Below are 7,077 nucleotides of genomic sequence, written 5' to 3'. Positions count from 1 at the left end.
AAGGAAGCGACCATAAGAGAAGATGATGGCCCTTGTGTCATCCCTTAGTACCATGCCTGCACCCCCTGTATTTTCGCTATGGACATAAGATCCACCCACGTTTCACTTTGCCCATCCCGTAGGAGGTTTTCTCCCAAATTGTGTCAGCTGGTGTACCTTTTGGTGATGCTACTGTTTGCTTGACCACATGCGGTATACTATGAACCACCATCTTGCCTTTCACCAAATCTCCTTGTGGATGCTGCTTGATGCATAGTAGGGACTCGATGTAGCTGCTCAGGGACCTCCGCAAACTCTCGATAGGTGGTGTCGGCTTGTGATGTGTGGCCTTGTTCCTACAATGCCATGCTCTCTAAAAGGTCATGAGGATGACCAGTCACTGCAACTCGGTGCAGTTATCTAGGAGGTGAAGTAGCCATTCTTTGCCGGTGTTCGTGACCGTCGCCAGGTCCGGGAGTGGCCATGACTCCCGCATGGCCTCCTAGAGAGCACACACCATGGGGCACCTGCAAACGGTGTGGAAGGTGTCCTCCGCTCAATGCCACATAGGACACACACATCCTATTTTTTTCCAAGGTTCTCTTATGCTTATTCTCCATCGTAGCCAATGAGTTGGTCGTAATCTGCCAACCGAAGATGCGTACCTTAGGTGGAGTAGGGCACCTCCACAATGCCTTCCAAACGGTACGTTTGCCATCCGGTGCCCTACTCCTGGCGCACAAAGACGTGCAAAGTTTATCCTCAAGCCCAATATTGTAGAAGTTCATTTTAATTACCCACCACCACCCTTATATAATTGTTGGGTTACTAAAAGAAAAGAAAAATTACATGCAATCCTACTTTGAAATGGAAGTAAAAATAAACACTTTTGGAAATGGAAATAAGTCAAATGGAATATTTAAACAAGCTATGGAAATAATCCACATAAAATAAATCACCAAAAGGACCTAGATAAATATATGTCACATAGCTATTTAAAAAAAGAATATAGAAAGTTAAAATTGCACAATGTATTTGCAAGCTTGAGTTAGGTGGCATACTGATAATAATAGGCACACAATTTCAATATTGTTTAATTGATGTGTCATGCTTTATCTAGTAAAATAAAAATTATTGCCACACTATAAATTTAGATGCATGATATATGTGGAGGATTTGAAGATTCTATAAATTGGGTAGTGTGATGACTAAACACAATGGGAAAGGGGAGGCGCTACTTCACATATCAACACATTACACATGCAGCAATTAATGATAGACTGGTCACTTTGTGTCTAGATGTTGTTAGGACAAAAAAAATGATCTGTAATATGTTGCCTGATGGTTGTTGCTATTCTTGTTTGTTAGGTTCTGCTAATTATAATGATCCTGAAAAAATGGATTGTAATGATCTTGTTAGATTCTCTATTTTGATTCAATATGTATGAAATAAGACATAATTACCGTAGATTGATATCAATGCATATATATGCTATTCGTCACCCTAGTTGAGGTATAGTTATTCTTCACCCCCTCTCTATTTTGACATCAATGCACCGTATTTTTACGTTTCGTAAACTATGTCTTATTTCATACATAAAAAGAGAACGTAAGAAAATATGTACTCGCCGTAAAAAATATTTTATGTTACGTAAAATTACGAATATAAAAACATAGTGTAAAACATACATAAAATGTGATTTTTCTGGTCTTATAACCTACATTTTTGTTTTTTATACAAAATTTTACATATTGAATCAATATGCATGTAACTATTTATATTCTAAACGTAATTTATTTAGAAAGCGACCGTAAGATTACCTCAGATGAAGAATAACTTATTTTGCACCCTGGGTGATAAATAGTAACATTATATATATATATATATATATATATATATTCTCGTTTATAGTTAAAAAAAATTACAATCCATACAGAACTAGTTTTCCTTTTTTTTCTTTTTTGCGGGGAGATACAGAACGGGTTTACATTTGCATTATAAAAACATTCGATACATGCATATCCATCCTTTATTTTGAAGGTCAATTTTTTAGACAAATGATAAATACAACTCCCTTGAATCCTTGGAAGGTGAAATGCACATAACCTAAAATTGGTGTATTGTTTTGTACATTAAAAATACCTAAAGGGTCACAAATTTAGGGCAAGCTACACAAATTTGGAAGTATTTCCTTCACTTTTAGATTTTTGAACATTAAGGAGGCACGATACAAATTTCTACATTTCTTCTTTAAAAGTGTGGTCAATTAAATATTTCCTTCACTTTTTTCCTCTATTTTTTCTAAACCAAATGGATTAATAGTGCTGCAAAACAAACAATTATCTTCCCATTTCTCCTCTACTATTTCTACGAATCAGACATGGTTTTTCGTACTTGAAAGTGACGGAAAGGGTGACAAATTAAGGCGGCAAGATAAATAACCGTGAGAGTAAAATTTACAAAGTGGTACAAGAACTTCACCTAAACTGCCTAACCTTTCGCGGCCACTTTTACACATCTAGTTTTAAAATATAAAATGTATCAGGTATGTTATGACTTAGGATTGATATTACTTTGTAGTTTAGTAGCGAGAGACGTAGTAGCACGGTGATGGCGTGGATTCCCATGCCTCGTATGTGAACATTCATGCGCTGGACCCCTGACTTTTGTTTCATTTCGATGGACTTGGAACAGATGAAAGTATGAAACCGGCTTTGCTGAAAGCGGTTAGTCCATCTAACGTAAAAAAGTATTCCTTTTCTAAACGCAAACAAAGAAAGTATTCCTTCTGCCAGCCGAACAATATCTCCCGGCCTAACCACTGGCCAACTCCAGAGCTCGTTCGCCTCCGAGGAGCCAGCGCGCACGCCAAGCGCCGTGCGACCTTTCCCTTTGCTGCCGTCATGTCGTTGCCACACAGATCTCTACTATTAAAAGGGATCGAATATCGTGATGGTTCAACCTCCCCTCCTATCGCTAGCATCGATTCTGTTGTATCGTTTGATCTTATCCCCGTCCGTACGCAAAAGAAAAAATCAGCGCACCCACGTACGCATGCACGCACGACTAAACTCAGAAAACCAACCCACCTTTCTCCCGTCCCCGCTCAAAAACAGAAAAGAAGGCTAAAAGATTGGAACACACGCACCCACGACCCATCTGTCCTCAACCTCCTCTCTTCCGATTGAGTCTCCTTCCCCAGAAAAAATCGCCGCCGCCTGTGGTCGCCGCCTTCATAGCCGCCTCACGATCCGCCGCCGCCTGTGCTCGCCGCCCTCATAGCCGCCTCACGATCCACCGTCACGCTCCTTATGTATCTAGAATGATGAGGGAATGCATCCTGTCCTGTTGCTTGCATCGGCCATGGAAAAGAGATGACTAGGAGAAGATCCAGCACCACAGCGAGGGCGCCTTGTCCCCGGCGAGCGTCATCGCATTGGATATGGATCAGAGGTTGAAGTTATGACGCGTGGAAAGGCGCGGGGAGGCAGGAACGGGAGCGGCAAGGCGCAGCAGTGGAGGAGGAGCACCGGAGCAAGGTACGTGCATATATAGAGCCGCCACCTCGTCAAGTCCCTTCATTCGTCGTCCATGATTCCTCGCTCTAGCTTCGTCTCCCCCACCATCAGAAATCAAGGTTTGCTTATTGCGATCTAGAGCAATATAAAAGTGATGATTGTAACTTGCCACGAATGTTGTACGTAATTGCTATGTTTAATAATGTTATGTGTTGGGTTTATTCGCTTGATCTGGTTGGTTCTGATAAGGGTGCGTTCAGATTACGACCTGCGTACGACCTCGTCAGCTCGGACTGGATGGAGGACATGGCTCGAGGTAAGCAGTTCTGGGTACTTGAACGTCATCTTATCTCATCTTGGAGATCTTATAAAATTCTGAATATGTATGCTCACTGTAATCTGAATACTGACTCGGGTGTGTGATACGTGGATGCATCACTAAGAAGATACAAGTCTATGGGGCATCTTTCTAAAGGAACTTGATGTAATTGCTCTTATACTGTCTTATGCAAACTAATATTTTGGCTATCAAAGTTGTGTTGTAAGAACTGATGATTGGATCTTCTAAATATAATCGTGTTACTGAAACAGTGATCTTTTCTCCGTCTACTAGAATAACCGACTATTGTTGCACAACCCCCATCCTTAAGCTATTCTGTAATTTTAGTTTTTTTCAAACCGAGGTTAATTCCTTCGCATTTAATAGCAGTGCGTGTGGCAATGCTTCGTCATGCTTGTTTTCATTGGTCGTGTTACGAGTGCAGGATTCGAAGAATTTCCAGCGGGGAAATCAATGGGGACATTAACTTCAACTAGGAAAAGTTGCTATAAAATAAGATCGGAGTCATAACCTTGGTGGAGCACATTCGTCGTTAACATCATGCATGCATAAAGATGATGCCTATGACCAAATATCATCATTCTCCTGCCCATACTGTTGAATTTAGCCAACCAGATGTTTTAAAGCAAAGGCACATGATGAAATATATATTGGTTGCAACTGGTAGCTATGCACAGGCTATCCACATTCTGTATTACATGAGAAGGTTTTAGATCACTTTTATGGGTGATGGGAATGGTAACAAAGTTTTCTTAGCTCCTTTTGTGTTCTTCTGCTTGTGTCTCTGTGCTTTCAAAATATTTAATTTTCTTCCACCTGATTTACTCATGGTGATTTACAAAATAAAAAAAATTACGGTACAGGGTACCTACATATATCTAAAACCATAACCACTGCCAAGAAGCATAACACATTTTGCTAGCTCATCTGATATGAAGTAATAGCTAGCTCCTGCAACTAAATATCACCATTGATGTAGGCCAGAGTAATCCAGAAGAAACCTAAAATAACGAATATAATATTTTCCTTCCTTGATAACCCAAAGGCAGATAATAGATGCCAAACTAAGTAGGTTTCGAAATTGCAACATGAAATTCAGTATTAATATGTTAATATCAAGAATTATTCATGTGAAACCGGGTGCTTGACTTTGAGTTGGTAGCGTTCCCGTTACTCGCTCGAATGTTTTTTTGAAAGGTTTTAATTGTAACAGGATTTCTTTACCACCTTGTATTCATTCGGTAGTTTGCGCTTTATTTGTAAAGCGAGATGAAAGTCTGTTTCAAGAACTTTCATGTGAAGCACCAAGTCAACGACTATCTAACTTTTCTCATGTAGCATGCCATTGCAGATATATTGCCGTTGAACTAGCTTCTATCTGGAATGGGACAAATCTGAAGTAGATTTTGCTATAGAAAACAAAATCTCTAAGGTATGTAGGTTAACCTGTTGTTGGTATGTACACTGTACACAATTGATGGCCTTTACCCAAATAATGGAATGCACAAATTAGAAGTATTTTTATATCCTTTGTGCAGGTGGGATCGGGATAGCGCTAGAGAAATGATGTACATGGTGGCTGAGAGGGAGGGGTCAAAAGAATACATCCACATTTCTAACTACGTGGTGCACACATAATAGTACGAGGGAATGGCATGTGTCATCTATAACACGTGCGCGCTCTTTGTTCGAACGTTCAACTGGGAGCAATTCCATCTGATTTGGCAACGAGCATTGCAGCAATACATGCTACGTCTTAGAAACTACTAAAAAATGTAATATATCTGTGCATTCTACCCTGCCTAGAGTTTTGCTTATTTTGGCCCTTCCGTCCATTGAATTCAGAAAGACTTTCAAAACTCGACCAGTTTCAGAATTCATGCAAGAAAATGCTATATTGAGCGAAGATACTGCCTAGAAAGTCTGATGTTAAGAAAGAAGATATTAAGAAAACTTTACAGTAGTTGTTGTTGTTGTCATGGTGAGGCGTGCATGCATTCACCACATGGGGACTGGACGCCGCCAACAACCACTTGGGTGGCTGTGCCACCCCGCTCAGAGAGGGGTTTTCGATTTGGGGTGTTATAGGTTTGTATGATTTCAATGGTGGCAGTGGCGAGGGTCTAAATGCTGAGAGGTGATAAATGCTGAGGACACTTTTTTTTGAATCGACATATGTTGCCCTTGAGGAATGAGCACATAATTATGTATGTTCTTTTGCCATACATATGTTGTGCTTGACGAATGAACACATAAAGCAATCAATTGCAATATGCGTGTTCTTTTGCTTCGTGGCAACGCACGGGTATCAACTAGTGTGTATAAAAGGGTAATAAAGCGGCTCGCTCAGGTCAAACCAAAATAAATATGTTCGCCGTAGGCAGCCGATCGATCCAGCGAATCGACGCACACTGCAAAACTAACGCGTGATTCGGAAGGGCGGCACTTTCGCGCGGATGCTTCCGGCCGGTAATATTCTTTCTTTACATGAATCTTCTTTTCTTGGCTGTCGTTTGACTCCCGTAAAGATTGCTGCTATTCGTGATCGGCTTACTCTTTTGAGTGGCTCCAACTGGAATTTCGATTGGCAACGCGACGATCATTAGTTAGGCGCAAAGATTGGTCCCTTGAACACGATACATGACAAAGAATCAATAAAGCTTTTCATTAAAAAAAGAGTATGTCCTAAAGTGATAACAAGTAGTAAAATGACCAATTATGCCTCTCTACTTATCTCTCCTCCAATAAAGTGATTATAAATTAGGAATCAGCCCAGGCATGCCCTTTGTAGCTATTGATTATTGTTCACATTGATTAGTCCTTTACGCTCGCATTTGCAAACAAAGAATAAGGATGTATGTAGGCCATGTCGATCTAGTTTTATCTACGAACATGTCATGGAGATTCCCATCATGTTGGACTACGTGCTAACTTTCTCGATGTACATCTGAATGAATGACATGCATCTACACCCATCTCTCATTTTTTCCTCTCACAGACAATCGGAATCCGACTTGTAGTTATATTCCAAATTGGGTTAACTGCATCGATCATTCTTAGTAGTAATAAGTTATTGACAGCATCTTTTGCAACATTCGAGTTTTACATATGCCTATACTCCAAAGAGATACTGAGGATAAGCAAAGCACATATTCGTTACGTTAGAAAAAGGCCGCCTCGGTTGAACTTTTGCTTGTATTCCACAAGAAACCTTTCCACACTTCCGACTTTTCGAGGGA

General features: G+C 40.3%; 1 long non-coding RNA gene across 3 annotated transcripts; it reads left to right on the top strand.

The window, feature by feature from the left end:
• Positions 1–2,997: 2,997 nt before the first annotated feature.
• Positions 2,998–6,755, top strand: LOC125525456 (uncharacterized). Of its 3 annotated transcripts, none has more exons than XR_007291303.2 (4): positions 2,998–3,519; positions 3,759–3,814; positions 4,263–5,270; positions 5,377–6,743. It is a non-coding gene; the product is annotated as an uncharacterized LOC125525456 (long non-coding RNA). The 3 variants fall into 3 exon arrangements; XR_007291302.2 differs by having other exon boundaries at positions 3,004–3,519; positions 5,177–5,270; positions 5,377–6,755; XR_007291301.2 differs by having other exon boundaries at positions 3,759–5,270; positions 5,377–6,721.
• Positions 6,756–7,077: the final 322 nt, after the last annotated feature.

Source organism: Triticum urartu, chromosome 7A (assembly GCF_056163025.1).
Source record: "Triticum urartu cultivar PI428250 chromosome 7A, HENAU_Tu73, whole genome shotgun sequence".
In the NCBI taxonomy this organism is placed as follows: Eukaryota; Viridiplantae; Streptophyta; class Magnoliopsida; order Poales; family Poaceae; genus Triticum; species Triticum urartu.
This window is presented reverse-complemented; position numbering and strand designations above follow the sequence as displayed.